The 18,540-nt window shown below is 37.9% G+C and overlaps 1 protein-coding gene and 1 long non-coding RNA gene across 5 annotated transcripts in view; one reads left to right on the top strand and one right to left on the bottom strand.

Moving 5' to 3' along the window:
- Gab2 (GRB2 associated binding protein 2) overlaps nt 1-18,540 on the top strand; it is a 164,129-nt gene that overhangs the window by 46,019 nt on the left and 99,570 nt on the right. The gene's annotated exons all lie outside the window — the stretch shown is intronic.
- Nucleotides 12,835-18,540, bottom strand: part of LOC143267786 (uncharacterized) — a 46,899-nt gene continuing 41,193 nt past the window's right edge. Inside the window, exons 2-3 of the long non-coding RNA XR_013043271.1 lie at nt 16,503-16,579; nt 12,835-13,280 (exon numbers count right to left, since the gene is read on the bottom strand). This is a non-coding gene — a long non-coding RNA (uncharacterized LOC143267786). The remainder of the gene's footprint in view (nt 13,281-16,502; nt 16,580-18,540) is intronic.

Genomic DNA, 18,540 nt, shown 5'->3' on the forward strand with positions numbered 1-18,540 from the left:
TGATTAAAAAATTATATTAGAATTTAAAAGAAAAAGGCCAGGACAGGTAAGCTGTAAGTTAATAACCAGCAGCTATCCAGAGGAGAGAAGGAGAAAAACCTATGCTACTGATGTTAATCTATCATGGAAGTCAGCCATGTAGTGACAGACAGCCACATGATGGGGAGTGGCTTTAGAGACAGTGAAGTCCAAAGTGGTAGGGAAGCAAGCATGCTTAGAAAAGAGGTAGAAAGAAGAGAAAGGTTATCACTTATGAATGCATGTCTGCTCTCTGTAAGAGACAAAAATCCTGGGAAGGAAAAGTACAGTATCTCATTATAGGGATAATTATTCTGCCTGTCTCTTCAGGATGGGTTAAGTGATCTGGCCTTTGTATGAGTGGTCTGTCTTCCAGAGGAGTGGTCTCTTGGCCCGGTGATTAACTAGTCCAACTGGATTAATTATGGAATAATTCATTTATATTTTGGGTATCTTGAAGTATTCGATCTCCACCCAGGTCAGAGATTTCATCCTCTTGACCAGAAGGAATTAGTTTTCCCTTAATAGGCCTTTGCTGTTGTCGTGTCAATTAAAAAAAAAAAAAATGAAGTAGATTTAAAATGGCATGCATTGTTTCCAACAAGGGTATTTGTAAAACTTTCAAGTTCAAGCTGGGCATAGTGGAACACTCCTTCAATCACAGCACTTGGGAGGCAGAGACAGATGGATCTATGAGTTTGAATCCAGCTTGGTCTACAGAGGGAGTTCCAGGACAGCCAGGGCTACATAAAGAGAGCCTGTCTCAATAATAAACAAACAAACTTTAAAGTTCCGTATGTTTCTAAATACTATGCTGCAATTTATATATCATTTGTTTAGTTTGTAGTCAATAGTCCTTGAGCTAAACAGGGCAAGTATTGAGTAAAGAGAGGTCTAGTAGGAAAAAGTGTTAATGGGCAATGTAGAGAAGATACTAGATGGTAAGTTGTGTTCTATGCCCAAGACTTTTGACTTTGAGCAATTACATTTTCTCCTAAGCCTTACATTCTTTCTTTTCACCTTGCATCTCCCCTGTGGACTTTACCTAACATATGCTTCTCAAGACTAACTTAAAGGCTTTAATAACTTCCTGATTCTGGCATTGATGGTACTTATTAAATGCATCATATACTTAGAACATTTCCTTCAAACATTCAGATCCTTTCTCTGAGCATCTTTACCTACTGCTCTGTTGATAGGTTGTGTTGTTTGGTGTTTTGTTTCGGGGGTTGCTTATTTTCTTCTACTTTAAAAACATTTGTTTTACTCCTAGATTATAAGCTTCTGGAGAGCAAACACCCTTATTCATCTGTATGTTCTCAGTACTTAATATCTAGTACAAGATAGGCACTTCAAAAGTTCTGGCATGAATATCTTTAAGGAGAGTACATAATGAATTAGTCAATAAAATGCTTGATGAACATTTACTGTGTATCGAGCATTGTGGTTGGTGTGGAGATAGGTCCAGATATGTATAAGAAAGCACTGTCATCTTCTGAGAACATTAAGAAGTGAAACCATAAGCACACAGGGTTGCTGACACAGACATCATGTTCACATGTAGCTGCCTGGTTGTTTATGCAGCTAATGTGTAAGTTCCCATTTCTGTTTTTGAATATTAGTCATTGGAACCAGACAGGAAGCATGTCTTTCCATCTTGATAAATTTTCTCAGGAATGTAGGAGCAAATCTTTTTTCTGACACAATGACTGAGCAGTTCTAAGAAAGGTTAATTGGAGGACAAAAGAGAAGTCTCACCCTTTTTATACCAAGTAGTAAGAGGTTTTGTAATATTTCCCATAATGATAATGTGATTGTTGGTTTCTACTTGCAGAGACAGCAGTTATTGCCTTAATATATTTTGTGGCTGTGCTTTTTAAGTGCACATACTTTTAGAATAATATATCTGGTTGGACTTTTAACCTTCTATCTTTGAAAATAAATCTCTTTACCTTTTAGCATTTTGCTGACTATTCACATAGGTATAGCAGCATTCTTTTGAAGAAATATATTATACGTAAGTTTTTCCTTCTCTTGGCTTTCAACCTTCATAGAGTGTTAAATTTTTATAGATACTTTTTGAAAACATTATACTAGTTACAAGATTGTGTTTTCATTTAGTCTGAGCCTCTCTTTTAACTTGTGAATTCACCTAATTCACATTTATTATGGTTAAGACAATAAGGTAATTGACTCTTAACTGAGTCTAACTGATCTACTCATTTGGACATTGTCTTCTGTGTACTTTATTAGTTTTCCTAGATATTTTATTATACATATTTGTTGTGGTTTGAAAGTGTATATCAAAGTTTCCTGTGTTGGAAACTTAATTCCTAGTGTAACAGTGTTGGTGAGTGGGACCTTTAAGAGGTGATTAAGTCATGGGTGCTCTGCTTTCCTGAAAGGATCAATGTTGCAATGAATATATGTTTGTTATATATGTGAGTTCAGCTCCTCCTTGCTTGTTTCTGCTTATCTTGCTCTTCTGCCTTCCATTAGAGGGTAATTCATTGAGAAGACCTTTGCCAGCTGCAAGCCCCTTGACCTTGAACTTTACCTGACTCAAGAACTGTAAAAACTAAATGACTTTATTCTTTATAAATTACTCATCTCAACATTGCTATTGCAGCCTGACATGTAAGAAAATGCTTACTAATTTTAAAAATTTTAATAGAAAATACATGCACATGGCTTAAACATAAATTACTTAAGAAATTACTCCCTTTGACCCTTCTGCCTCAATCTGCTCAATTCTAATCCTTTGGTAAACAAATCTATAATAATATATATTAACTTATACATTTTTTTTTGGTTTTTTTGAGACAGGGTTTCTCTGTGTAGCTTTGTGCCTTTTCTGGATCTTGCTCTGTAGACCAGGATGGCCTCGAACTCACAAAAATCTTCCTGCCTCTGCCTCCCAAGTACTGGGATTAAAGGCATGTGCCACCACCACCTGGCTTAACTTATACATTCTAATACAGATCACAATTATAAATACAAATATATACATATTCTGGTTAACTTATTTTTTGTGATACCACAAAGCACAACTTTATTTATGATTATTCACTTAACACATCTTAATTAATAGTCATTACATATTAATATGTTAAATTTTTCCTTCCCCATACTTTTCATTTAAGTATTTGAGTGTTATTACAAAAATTAGTGGAGTCATAACTAAATCTCAGTATCTATCTATCTTCCCCTTCCTACCCCTGACAGGGTCATTCAGAACTCCTGGACTCAAGAAATTTCGCTACCACAGCCTACTGAGTAACTGGGAATGTGATCCCTTGTCATGATGCCCATCCACTTAAATTTGTTTATAGACATTTCCATTGTTTTATATCTTATTTAAAAAAACTGTAAACTATGTGTATGTCATTTTATATACGTCCTTTCTCTAAGATTAATTTCTAGGAAGGAATTGCCTGATTAAAGAGAGAGAGAGAGAGAGAGAGAGAGAGAGAGAGAGAATGTGTGTGTGTGTGTGTATATATATATATATATGTATGTATGTATGTATGTATATATGTATATATAAGAAAAATACCTGCTTAGAGAATATATGCCCTATTATAATTCTGTTTGGCTTTATGTTACCCTCCAAAGAGATAATAGGACTTATTTTGGCAAAAGAATACCTGTTTTTCCACAGTCTTGCCAACATTATTGAGTTTCTGGATCTTTGCCTGTCTACTAGCAAAAGAGTATTTCAGAGTACTTTTAGTTTGCATTGCTTTGTAAGTGAGCACTGATTGTGTTTTCACTATGTTTAAATATCTGTCTATATCTTTGCTTATTTTTTATAGGTTTGCTGGTCTCATTGATAGTAGGTACTCTTTATATAAGAGATGAATCTTATATAACAGGAATTATGATGAACTAAGTGATCTTTAACAATTTGTAATTTGTTTATCTTGTAATTTGCTTAGACTTGTAAATTTTATAATCACTATTATGTTTTTTTGTTTGTTTGTTTGTATTTTGAGTCAGGGTTTTTCTGTGTAGTGCTGGATGTCCTGAAACTCACAGAGATCAGCTTGCCTCTACCTCCCGAGTGTTGGGATTAAAGGCATGAGCCACCACTGCCTGGCTATAATAATCTTTTTAATGGCTCTGGATATCAGATATAAGAAATATTTTCCCACTCTGTGCTTATAAAAAAATGTGCCACACTGTATTTTGTATGTCTTGTTTCTCCTTCCCTTCCTCCCTCTCTCTTGCTCCCTCTCTTCCTCCCTTTTCTCTCCTGTGTTACTCAGCAGCCTAGAATTTTCAGTCCTCCTACCTTAGATTCCAAATGTTGAGATCACAAGTGTGAGCCAGCATACCCAAATCTGTCCAGTCACTTGTATTTTGCATTACATTTAAATATCATCTCAAATCTTTTATTCATGGATCTGAGATCTCTACTCCTATCATAATCTAAGTATTGATGCATTAGTAACCATTAGTGGATTTAATTAAAATATTCAGTTCCATTGGTTGATCTATGTATATGGCAATCTACTTTGTTTTTATTAATAATACTTCAAGGTGTATTTTTTATCATGGTTGCAGTGGTCTCCCCTTTTAATGTTCTTGGGATTTTTTTCTATATAAACTTCAAAATTGCCTTCTAATTTTAATATATGTAAAATTAATAAATTATCTTGGAGAGTGTATTTGTTATTTTCTTGTGCTGTGATAAAACACCATGATTCAGGCAAGTTGTGGGAGGAAGAGTTTATTTGGGTTTACAGTTTCAGAGAGTCAGAGTCCATGATGGCAGAGCAGAGGCGGCAGCATCTGCAGGCATTAGCAACTGGAGCAGAAGCTAAAGACTCACTCACATCTTGAACCAAAAGCACACAGCAGAGGGAGCTAACTCAAAATGGCAGGAGTCTTTAAAACCTCTCAAAATCCATCTCCAGTGACATACTTTCTCTAACAAGGCCATTCTTCGTAAACTTCCCAAACAGCTCAATCAACTGGGGACCAAGTATTCAGATGTCAGAGAGTATGGGAGACATACACCATTCAAACCACCACAAAGAAAATGAGCACCTTACTAGTATATCTATTTTTTAATTTGGCATTAAGTAATACATTTACTCTCTGTTCTAATTTCCCATAGTTGCTGTAACAGGTTGCCATAAATGCCTTGGCTTAAGACAATGGAAATTTATTCTCTCACAGTTGCAGAAGTCTAAACTCCAAACTCAAGGTGCCCTAAGGCTAAGCTCCCCTATGCCTGTAGGGACAAATCACCTCCAGCTGTTGGTGGCTGCGGCATTCCAGTCTCTGCACCCATGGTTACGCTATTTCCTCCTCCTCTGTGTTTTCTCTGTGAATCTTTGTCTGTTCTTCCTGTCTCTTATGCCTCCTTCCAGGACCACACACACACACACACACACACACACACACACACACACACACACACACACAGCACACCTTCTGCCACCAATTAGTGTCCATAGTTTTCAGAGCGTAGGGTGTGAATGTGTCTTTGGAGGCATTACCAACTACCTCATTACACTCGTCTCCTGGATTGTTTCAAAATTAGGCTCTGATCACTTTTCCTAAATTGTCCAAATATACTTCTATCTTGTACATGTATAACCACACAAATTAGGTGTTGTTCTTATTTTACACTGGTGGTATTCATGTTTGTCACATGTTTAAAAATATTTTGTTGTTTTTAGGGTTTGTTTGTTTTTATCAGTCTTTCCACCTGGGATTTTTTTTTGTATGTGTGTGTGCAGTACATACTTTGGAATTGCCTCTAATAAGAGGATATCTATGGCAATTGCTCTGTTTGTCTGGAAATATTGTATCGTGTGTGTGTGTGTGTGTGTACACTCTCATCCCTATTTTACTTTCATATTGAAGGAGTTTTGTTGGCTATAAACATTGAAAATTCATTTTCCCCCATATTTAAAATGCCCTACAGCAGTCTCTAGATTTTAGTGTCACTGCTATGGAGTCTGCCATTTGTCTACTAGACATTGTTTCATTGGTGATCTGTTATTTTGTTTCAATATCTTTTTTGCCTTTGGTTCACCAACTTTATAGCAATATGTAGTTTTAGTTCTATTTATTCTGCTTGAGAATATTGAATTTCCTGATTTGATGTTTGATATTCTTTCAGTGACTCTGAAAATTCTTATTTGGAGGCAAAGAATAATGTCTCTATCCTCTTCTTTTAATCTTTGAATTTAAGTTCGAAGATTAGTTATATTTTAAATCCTCTTATTCTGTCATTCATGTCTCTAAAATTTTAATATACTTTTAAAAGATTTCCTTTTTTATTTTTACTTAATGTATATGAATGTTTTGCCTGCATGTATGTATATGCACTGCATGTGTGCCTGGTACCCACATAGGCCAGAAGAGGGCATTGGAACCTCTGGAACCAGATTTACAGATGGCTGTGAGCTGCCATGTCGATGCTGGGAATCAAACCAGGTCCTCTGCAAGAGCAGCAAGTGCTCTTAACCACTGAGCCCTTTCTCCAGCCTTATAATTTATTTCTTGATCTTATTTTCCTCCTCCTCTTTTCCTCCTCCTTCCCCTTTTCTCTCCCCACCCCCATCCCTTGATAAAAACTGAACCTAGGACATCCCAAGTATTCTACTACTGAACTCTATTTCCGGCTCTCTTGAAAATCTTTTTTTAAATTTTGAAAGTCCCACAAAGTTTCACTGGCTGGCCTTGAATTTGCAATATCCCTGACCTTAGCCTCTTGAGTAACAGGATTACAGGTGTGTGCCACTAGCCCCAGCTTCTGTGGAATATCTTTGGATCTCTCTGTCTCTCTCTCTCTCTCTCTCTCTCTCCCTCTCCCTCTCCCTCTCCCTCTCCCTCTCCCTCTCCCTCTCCCTCTCCCTCTCCCTCTCCCTCTCCCTCTCCCTCTCCCTCTCCCTCTCCCTCTCCCTCTCCCTCTCCCTCTCCCTCTCCCTCTCCCTCTCCCTCTCCCTCTCCCTCTCCCTCTCTCTCCCTCTCTCCCTCCCTCCCTCCCTCTCTCTCCCCATCTTACTATTTAGCTGTATCTTAAGCTTTATCTTATTTGCTGTTCACCTTGACCATTGACTTTTGTTTTTTGAGAGGGAGTCTCTTGTAGTCCATGTTGGCCTTAAACTCTCTTTGTAGTTTAAGATAACCTTGAACTCCTGATTCTCCTGTCTTTATACACCAGGTACTGGCTGGGATTACAGACCTGTGTTACCACACTTAGATGATGACATTGACTTTTTTCAATTTCAGTTATAATTCTACATTCTTTTGTTCTTTGCTTTTTTTTAAAGCTTCTCTTTTAAGTCTTAAAACATGGGATAGGGGATATAGTACAGTGGTAGACTATTGGCCTAGAATGTGCCAATAAAGGAGTCTTTGTAAGTCTGTCACTTATAGTGAATCTTGGGTTTCATAATTTGTTCCCCAGGCTCCATGGTTATCATAGTTGTCACTAGTGTATCTTATGTAGCCTTGGTGCCTACTCTCCTCCCAGGAGCTCTGCTTTCATGGAAGTGTTTTTACTGTAGTAAAATATTCATAATTTATACCATTTTGAACATTTTTACATGAACAGTCCAGTGATGTTAACATTCCCTATGTTGAGCAAACAGTGCTACCATCCACTTTCAGAACTTCTCATCTTGCAAAACTGAAACTCTGCACCCATTGAACAATAGCTATGCATTGCCCCATTGGCCTCAAACCTTGGTTCCCAATCTTCACTCTGCCTCTCAGAATCTGCCTACTCTAAGTTTGCCATATTAGTGCAGTCATGCAGTATTTCTCCTTTTGTGATGACTTGTTTCACTTTGCATATTTTCACATTCATTCATGTTGTAATTTGTGTCAGAAGTTCATTTCTTTTGGTGGCATAATATGAGAGAAAAAGAGAGAGAAAGTTATACATACCACATTATTTTAATTTGTGGTAATCCAGCCATTGTTAAATGACTTTTGGTTTGTATCCATGCTTTCATTTAATTTTTGTTCTCTACAGATAATATTTTGAAAGTTAACTTTTAACACTGTTTGATTTGTTAAATTGGTTTTCTTTGCACTAGAAAGGGAAGATTCTATGGCTCTGAGATATGGAACAGTTGATGTGTAGTTTTTGTATGTTTGATTCTTTGAGCTCTATTAGGTAATTTCCCCTTGCATATAAGAAAATCTTTTAAAGACAATAAGAAAAACAGCTCTATTTTGTATTTGGCATTGTTAATGCGTCATTTTGCCAATCTCCCACCTACCTTCAAGTGCCCTATGGAAGCGTTTGAAACTTGATTCACTGCTCTCTCCATTGGAGGAGACTGTGATTGTTTTGTATGTTCTGAGCTTGAGCTTTTGAAGGTGCTGAGGATGTTGCTGACAATGATCTGATGCTAATGTATGGGTGGAACAGAGGCAGGAATCCAAATAGAGTCAGCCTTCCCTGTTTTCCTTCACTCTGTCTCTCTTATTGAAGTCTTTTTATGTAATAGGATGGTAGAACTGAGAGTCGGCGGAGCAAGCTCCTGAGATCATTTGATCTGATATCAATTGCTTCCAGTGATGTTTTAGGATCTGCTACACTGGAACATTGCTGTTCTTTATAGATGAAGAAAATGAAACTTATGATCTGCAAGTTGTTTCCACACTATCACATATTCACAGCAAAGACTGAGCAAGACACAGACTTCTATTCCTTTTCCAGGGAGAATTGCCCTTAGACTAAAGTATTAAGTGATTGTGAAATATCCTAAGGACATTTTGTCTTTAAAAATAAGCTGGACCTTGGAGGGTTAATAAAAATGAAACAGTGAATGGGGAGTCCTTTTCTCCTCTCCTCAACTAAAGAGCTGCTGGGCTGTTTCACTTGCACCACATGTGTTCCATTACGGTATAATGATGTAATTACCAGTAATACTGCTTCTGCCTGAGTAGTGGTGGAGAGGCAGCATTAAGGAAAAGACTAGCCCAGTTCTCTCCTAAGAGCCCACTTCAGTCTATTAGATTGAAGATGCTGGAAGGCGAATGGCTTCAGCAGAGGAAAAGGTCAGATTTAAAAGCTTTTCTGGGCTTGGCATTTATTATTGCCTTTTTGACCTTCAGAAAAGTCCCTTGTGTGTTTGTCCTTGATTTTTGCCTTTTCCATTAATACTTGAAAGCTGCATTGCTGGCCAGACCCAGTCTCTGGCATAAATGGTTTCCTCCACAGTGTTATTGAAGAAGGCGTAGCCCCTATCCAGATCACCAGACCAGTTGTCTTTCCTGGCTTTATTCTAGTGTCAAGTCCTCACACACTTGAACATTTTAGTTTTCAACAACACACACACACACACACACACACACACACACACACACACACACACACACACACACCCCTCCACAGGCATGATTAGAATCAGGAAATAAAAGGAATAAGGTGGGATACCTTATGCAAATCACTTAACCTTCCTGTAAACTTCTTCAAAAGCATGACTCCTGCTACCTGATTGTGAGGAGGTATTAATGGTCTCTGGAACACAACAGACCTTCTAAATTGTTTCTCCTGTTAGAGAGTAGCTGTCATTCTTTTGGTAATATCAAGCACCTGTTGGGTCCAAGGCACAATCTATAGGAGAGCATGAGCAAGTTTTATTTATTTCAGTGCTTTTCAAAGTGCAAACCTGAGATTAGAAACACTCAGGTCATAGAAATGCAGGGTCTTAGGCTAAGCCTGGCCTACTGGTTCATAAATTCCAGAGATGGTAATCTTGTGTGTTTTACCATTCTCTCTAGAGATTCTGTTGCACACCAATGTTTTTCTACTTTAGTACCAGGAACTGTTTGATTATGGAAGATTCCTTATTTTAATTCAGACCTGGTCTCTCTAATATATAGGTCACTGACCATTAACATTTATTTAAATTTTAATAAAGGAAAACTAAATAAAATTAAAAATCTTTCTCAGTTGCACTAGCTACATTCCAAGAGCTATGTTGACATTTGTGTTTAGTTACAACTATACTAGATATCTCAAATAAAAAAATGCCATCACTGTAGAAAGTTCAGTTGAATAAAACCTGAGTTCAGAGCAATAGTCTTTAAACTTTAGCATGAATCAGTTCAGCTAGAGGACTTGATAAATTCTCAAATGGTGTGCCCCATTCCTGATATTTCTGATTCAGTTGATACAATGTAGGGCTAAAGACCTAGCCTTTAAGTGATATTCATGGTGATGGTCCAATTACCATATACTGAGAACCATTGGTCTTAAGTAAATATTCTTGTTGTTGTTGTTTCTGAGACTATAAAGCTCTCACTATGTAGCTCTGGCTGTCTTGGAACTCACAATGTAAACCAGGTTGGCCTCAAACTCACAGAGATCTGCTTGCCTCTGTCTCCCAAGTACTGGGATTAAAGATGTGCACCAACATGCCCAGCTTGAAGCCTCTTGATCTGAAGTCTGTGGGCCTCTCACACTTGAAGACCAAATAATACTTATCTCTGTGGGTTACAGGATATGAGACCCATGGTTTTAATCTAATTACTAAGCAATTCAACAGGTCAGGAAAACTCAGATACAGTTAACAAAATCTGACCAGTAGTGACTTAAATCATAAGGACATTGACATATGTTTCATATACTAAAATGTAACATGTTTCAGGTTTTTGTTTGTTGTTATTTTGTGGCTCAAGCATGTTGCTAGGAAAATTAGGTACGTTTTTGTCTTCCAGAAAAACCCTTATGTTTAGTTTTGAGAATCTTTTCTTTTTCTTCTCTCCTAGATCAGTCCCAGCTAAGGGGAACAGTATGTGCATAATTGCTTTAGACCACCTGTGTTTGGACTCATGTAACTAGAAGGGTCTACCTTCCCTTGGAAGAAAAGAACAAATCTGTAACCTTTTTGGGTTTTGGTTTTCACTTTTTGAGGCAGGGTCTCATGTGGCTCAGGCTAGCCTCTAGCTTGCTGTATAGCTGAGGCTTCCCTTGATACCCTAATCTTCCTGCTACCTCCAAAGTGGTACAGTGGTGCATTTATAGAAGTATACACCATGCCTGGCTTTATATCTATATTTTATTACAGGAAGAAAACTGGCTGATCCAAAAACAGAGGCATCTGCCTGCACCATTAATTAACTGGCTTACTTTATCATGCTAGGCAAGTTAGAGCCTAGACATACTATGCTGTGACCCCTTCAGGCCTTTGCCTTTCTACCTTACAGTGAATTCTGTAAAGCTGTTCTGCTAAGGTGAGAGAGGGTGGGACTTAAGAACCTGATCTAGGTCTTTGGGAATCAGTATCAGGTAAGTCTTAAGGCTTATTCCTCTATGTTGGAGCCCCCAGTTTCTAAAAAGTGTTCTTACTTGATACCTTTTGGTCAAGTCTTTGACAAAGTGCAAGTCCTTATATTTTGATTCCGTGGTCATTTTCTACCTTGGTCCACTATTCCTTTCTCTCACTATTCCTTTCTCTCACTATTCTTCTGAGAAATAGAAATCTGGCCCTAAAATTTCAGACTAAGCACTTGGATTCTGGTTCTAGACTTCTAGATCCCTGTCTACTTGTCATCATCCATGTTCATTTCCTCCTACCAGTGTACTTTAGATCCCTTCTTTGCTAAGTATGGAGATAAATTTTTAAAAGGTCTAATGTGAGAATCTTCCATATAGAAATGATAAATGAAACACTGGAAGTTATTGATGTCATCAGAAAGTTAAACGCATCTTAAGTCTTTAGAACCGCACTTAAGACTTGGCCATCTAGGTTTTATCCAGAGACTCTGTGGCACTATAAGCCTAAGACTGGGAATCAGCAGAATCAAGACCAAAATCCAGACTTTGTTGTTTTGTTTTGAGACAGGGTCTCACTGTGAAGCTCTGGCTGGCCTGGAGCTTGTTTTGTAGACCAGGTTGGCCTCAAACTCAGAGATCCATCTGCCTGTGCCTCCCAAGTGCTGGGACTAAAGGTGTACACTGAAAGGGGTGAGGCTGTGTCCCCTTCTGGCCAGAGTAGGACAGCTTGGACTTACAGCTTGTGGTTCTATGCAAAATATAGAAATATACAAAATAATGATATACAAAATACAATATATAGAAATATACAAAATACTATATATAGAAATATACAAAAACAATATATAGAAATATGCAAAATATAATATGTAGAAATATACAAAATACAAAATATGCAAAATACACAAAGGGGGAGAGAGTTCTGGGTGACAGAGAGGGGAGATATAGAAAAATAAACTGGCTAAATGATCTCTAAGAACCCTTCCAACACTGGCATCGAGCTCAAGGGTGACCGTGCAGAAACTGTAACAAGTGAAACAGAGTGTGGTACTCTCCTACTTTAGACGGAATCCTGACCTCCTGTTCTTGAGCTGGCAGTTGTCCTGCTAACAGCTGGATGCAGTATCCAGTTATTTGCTGCCTAAATCCTGCAGTCTCCTTCCTCTAACAACTGATCTCTGCAGCTCTCCTCCCCAGTCCTCACAGGACAGAAGTAGACTTGAAGGGGTGTGTTTTTCAGTTCTCTGCCTCCTGTGTGTCTCCCTCTCACATCCTTGTTCAAAACGTCTAGGGAATTTTTATTTTCCAAAGTTGCTTACCAGAAACAATTTAGCTGATACACTCTGGGGAGGAGGCTTTAGTCAAAGGAGCACAAAAGCATGTAACCCTGTGATGAATTCTTTGTGCATGGGAAAGGGAAGCAAAGGAGCTTTCGTAAAAGTGTAGCCCAGGCTAAATCAGGAATGGGAATGAGGAACAACTCAAAATACCACAATTTCCTTCTAAAGGGCTTCATCTCTGGCTCTCAGTAACACTCAGATTATGACAGAATTCAGAGGATGCTTGTACAGACTTTAATTTTTATTTGGTATTATAATTTATAATGAGACAGTGAAAAGCTGCCTATTTTTATAATACAGAATTCAGAAAGTGAAGCTTGGCTGCTGAGGAATAAACAGGCAGCAGAGTAGCTTTCACAGAGGAAGTGCATGAAAGTTTGAAGGCTTAGGGAAATTATATTTGGTTAGAAATGGAGGGCCTTTTAAAAAAGTTGAAAAACATGTTTCACTGAAAACCAGTACTCATGGGTTATAAGGTTAAAGGAGACATGGGCAAGTGGAAAGGCAATCCCAGAGCCCAGTCTCATCCTGGTCTCCAGTGTTGGTCTCCCTTAGAGCCAGCCCCCTTTTCCAGAGTTCTCCTTTCGGGGTACAAGTGTCAGCAGCTCCATCCATATTCTCCTTGATTTTTGGCCTGATTCCAGTGGATGTAGACTACAGCTGGTCTGAAATAGGAAGACAGTAAATTTATTTAAGCTTTCAGCATGACCTATTTGCCTTTTTCCACTGTGATGAATGAAAATCCAGACAACAGAATGTTTCACAAGACTGAGCGCGAAGAGAATAAGAATGAGAAGTGTGTGATATGTTTTGGCCTTAAAAAAAGAAACACAGCTCAGACTTTTTTTTTTTAAACCTCTGTCATCTGTGATCCATCACACTTTCAGCCAAGATATTTTGGCTTTTTGACTCTGGGAAACCAGTGGGTGGGTAATTTTGGAGAAGCTAAGAGCAAAATACCAGCAGATGCTAGAGCCAAACAAGAAAATTCTTTGCTCCACAAGCAGGGGTGTACCCCCACTTGCAACTCTTCAAGATTCCTTTGAAAAAGACTACGGAAACCTCGTAGCCGACTCCTATCTAGAGATGACAATCATTCCTGTCCTAGGCAGTCAGCAATGAGGACAATCTAAGCAGTGGAGGAAATATTACCACTGTCTTTGAAGCTATCTGACCTAAACCCAGATCTGTCACGAAATCCACATCTGCCCTTTTCTGTCTGGGTAAAGTTTTAAGGGTCCTTAAGCCTTCTGAGCCTTTTTCTCCATCTATACTAAACATAATAGTACTACTTTAGCAAATGTGCTAGACCTAAATGCCTGGCATAGTGCCAAATGCCTGATTGATACTCAAGAAACAGAGTGTTTCCCAGTACATTTCCCTGGCAGCAGCTTTCTACTACCTTCACAACTTTGGATGCAGTTTATTTCTCTTAGCATTATAAAGTTAGAAATGCATATTATAAATTTTGAGGATAATTTGCTGGCTACAGTGTGACTTGCATCATGCCACCAAGGCATTGGAACTTTGGTGTTTTTAGGTAAGGTGAGTATTGTTGAATAATTAGTTAGTTTAATGTAGACTCGCATTTATACCTAAAATTTGGCTCCTTCCATAACTGTGTAGAGAGTATTTTGACTCCAACAATTAAAATGAGGAAATCAGTTCCTATCTTAAGTGATAAACCATATGGGCCAACAATATTTATATTCACATTTATAGAATAAGTAGGTCTTAAATTTTGTATTCATATACCTTGTGTTCATTTTTTTTTCTTGGAGTTTCTAATGGCCTTTTTGTTTCATGATTGAAGAAATCAGTGTGTGACTTTACCTATTATTAAGATCATTTAGTGTCTTAATCATACCATTTGTATGTCAAAAATCTCCTCTTGATACATTTGTTAAATCCTCATAGTTTCTCCTCATTTCAAGACCTACAACCATGTATTTGAGGTTTTAAGTTAGATTACATTAGTTGCAAACCGTGCCATCCTCTCTATCTTTCTTATATCTGTTGTGTTGTGTGTGTGTGTCTATGTCTTTGTGTGTGTGTCTACATGCATGTATGTGCCTCACAGCATGTATGTGGAGATCAGAAGACAACTTTCAGGAGTCCATTTTCTCTTTCCACCATGTGGGTCAGTCACCACTCAGGTCATTAGGCTTCATGTCAAGTGCCTTTTATACACCAAACTATCTTGCTGGCCCTTATCCTTTCTTCATTTTTTGAATGTTGTATAGGCATCCTTGGTAATTTTTTTGGACAGAATACTTAGGAGGTAAACTCTCTTAGCCCATCTCAAACATTTTACTGCGCCTTTCTTAGGCCGTTCTTTCTTGGAGTCACCTTGATTTCTGCCCCTCTTCCTGTCTTGCTTTCCTTATCCTCTAATTTCTCTGTCCAATGTTGTTATCTCTAGCCATTTGTATCTCTTGAGTATTTGATATCTGGCTCATCTGAACTGATATTTGCTGTACGTATAACATACATAATGTATTTAGAAGACTTAGAACCATAAGCAGAAAACAAAATATCTCATTTTTTGTATTGATTATGTGTTGAAATGGTAATATTTTGGGTATATTGTGCTAAAAAATATCAAAGTTAACCTGTTTCTGTTTTACTTGTTAAATGTGGCTACTAGAAAACTGAAATCACATGCATTCTCTGTGTTAGGTTTCTCTTTAGCTATGCTGCCGTGTTCCTCAGCCGGATATATTTCTAGGCCCCAGACACAGGCAGCCTTTCCTCATTTTCCTCAGACTTGTTTCCTGCACTTGGGTTGATACATGGATGTTGTAGTAATCTATAGTTTTTGTTCCTATTAGTATAGCACCGTATATTTCAGTCTTCATAAAATGTTAAAAATTTCTAGTCTTTCCTTCTCTTGTTCTTCTGTCTACCCTCAACACAATAATTGCTTTATTTCTTCTTTTAGTATTTTTCCTTTTCTTTGAGATTTTAGAGGTAACTATATTTTTAATCTGTGAACTGGGAAACAGGTGATTTTACTATTTTTTCACTATTTTACACAGTAGTTTGGTGGTCATCCTCACGTATATAAGTCTGTCTATATCTCTAAATATTTCCCTAACATATATTTCTAGAAATAGAAATTTACTAAATTGGATTAACTTTTTAAATTCCTTTCATGTGTGTGCATATGAGTGTGCACAGGCCAGAGGACAACTTTGAGGAGCTGGTACTCACCATGATGTGGTTTCTGAGGATTGAACTTGGCTCATCAGGCTTGGCCAGCAAGAACTAACTAATCTTAGATTGATTCCTTAAGGCTCTTGATATAAATATTGACAGGCTGCTCCTCTATACCCCTCACCCCAGAGACTGGTCTGTTTTCAGTGGGCTGTTCAATAAAAGATAGGAACAGTTACCCAGGAAGAACACACTTCACAGCTGAACCCGTTAATGGACAGCATTAATGGACTTGTGTTTGGAAAAAATTTCTTTTCTGAATCACTGAGCAGGGCTGAGCTTTCATTTTCTTATTTTTAAAATTAGGAAAATGATGCCCTGAATAGCTTCACTAAGGTAACATTGTCAATAGTTCACATCAGTGAGGGTTTGAGAGCACTTTAGTTGAATCGAGTATGTGCGCTACTTTAAAAACTATGAAAAATGTCTCAATGACAGAGACCCTAGCCTTGAACTGTTTTTTTCTGAATGGAATAGAATAGGAGATGAGAAGCTGCTATACCATCTTTTTGTGATATGTGCTAAAAGATATAAACAAAGTATTGGAAAGATTAGATGAGGGAGAGTTTGCATTCTCCTTACAAAATCAAGGACGGTGTATCAACTGAGGGGATGGCATTTAAGGCAGGTCTTGAAGCATGAGTATAATGTTCACACAGTTAGGGAGTTACCTGGGGAGGGTGAGGTATGAAGATGAGCCTAAGCAGCCCCCAAGATGGTGCCAGTGCACTTCAACTGAGAGCATTCCCTAGAGTAATAAGCAAAGACAAGGAAAATTGTAATTAGACTTCTTGAGGAGAGTTATTTGGATGTGCTAGATGAGGGTAGTAGTCTCTCTATTTTTGCAATACTTCAATAGAGAAGGTAGAAAGAAATCATTTCCTCCATGTTTAGGTCTAGCCAGAATTTGTTAGGCAAATTCTTTAGGCAAATTCTCTAGGAACAAGAACAAGTTACACCTGGCCCTTTTCTCCCTTCACCAAGGTTGGGAGTAGGAATGGTGGAGGAAGTGTTGTGTTTCTAAGCCAATTTAGGTAGTCTAGTGCTATTTGACATTGTGCTGATCCAGTGAGATGACAACTTGAACGAGCAGTTTTGAGCAGTGCTTAGAGTTAGAAGATCTATGAAGAGAAGGATAATAAGTAGGTTGGTAAAGAAAAAATTGAGAAAGGTAGATCTTTGGTGTCGTCATATAAAGCCTAAGAGTTTTTATGAAAGCAATCTAAGGAGTCTGTTTTCCATCTATCCTTTGTCTCTTTACTTTTTGGAAATTCCTTGTCCTCTCACAATAGTTGTTTGTTAGTGTTCACCTTTCCTTCCTCAGTGCCAAGATTTTTTTCTTCTTAGCAGCATTCAGAAGTTCTCCCCCTCATTGCCTATAAAATGAAGTTAGATTCCCAGGTCTGGTATCTAAGATGGCCTCAGTCTAACTGGAGGCTCCAATGTGCATTTATCATCTTACTTTGCATTCGTATGCCATTACCTCTCATCCACTTCTAACATAAGCATCCAATTCATTTATTTATGTAACAAATACTTATTGAATGCCTATTATATGTCCTTTTTTTCCAGTAAACTCTTACTGTTGTAGTCTAGGTCTTAATTTAGAAACTGTGTAGAAAGAGAAGAAAGGCAATAGAGTTAATAAATGGAGAATGACTGTGAGATTCAGTTGCAGAATCAGCATAGCATTGAATACAGGTAAGGCAAGAAGCCGTCAAGTAGTCTCTTGGAATAACCTTGGGATATGCTAAAACGGGTAACCAGGACACACTGGGATCTAAGTGTTGTGACTCCATTCATATAAGCTGGCAGACAGATGTGATAAAAGAAACAACTGTAGTGATCCTCAACTAGGGTCATCAGCTGCAGGACTGATGATTGTTTCTTAAAAGGTATAATTTTATTCTAATTTTGATTCATGTGGGGAAAATGGCCACCACTTTCATTAGTTATGTCTCATGTCACTTTTGGGATCTGTCTCATGGAGCTCTTTTCTTTAAATGGTGACACAAAACAGAAACTTAAGATGTCCCACATCAGTTTCCATAGATAGGCTTGGTTCTTAATTCTTAAACAAGCTTTGTCCTTTTCTGCTTCCATCACCAGAGTGATAGGAAGAGAGATAATTTGAATTTAGATTTGAAATTAAAACCTAGCTTCACCTCTCATTCATTCTGTGAACTGGGGTAAATTTTATACACTGGTTAAAGGTCTTGGGAAAATAATAACAATGCCTATCTTTTCTAGAGTCATTTATGTTAAGGTATAGATGTGAATTTATGTAGAAGTACTTAGAGTGGTATCTGTCACGTGGCAAATACCCTTTTCCCCTTCCATGTACTCTTTCCCCAGTGTCTACTTATTAAAATCCTATCTGACCTTTATTTAGCTATTACATCACCCCTCAATAAAGCATTTCCAGTGTTTCCAGATGGGAAAGATACAGTATTTCCTTCATATGTGCATTTTTGTGGGATTATTTGAGACCTTTGAAGAAAGAGTTCTAAGTAGTAAGGGAAATGGCACAGAAAGTATAGAAACCTGAACAAACTAGCCCTATATTTGGAAGCGGGGAAACTAAATACTAGCAACAGACATGGAACAAATAGTATAAATAGAGGTGCTGTGTCACTCAGTGCAGGGTTATTGATTTTTCAGCTTGGTCACTCAGTTCATCTCAGTAGGCCAGAGACAAAGGTTGTCTCT

The sequence above is a fragment of the Peromyscus maniculatus genome, chromosome 1 (assembly GCF_049852395.1).
Source record: "Peromyscus maniculatus bairdii isolate BWxNUB_F1_BW_parent chromosome 1, HU_Pman_BW_mat_3.1, whole genome shotgun sequence".
Lineage (NCBI taxonomy): Eukaryota > Metazoa > Chordata > Mammalia > Rodentia > Cricetidae > Peromyscus > Peromyscus maniculatus.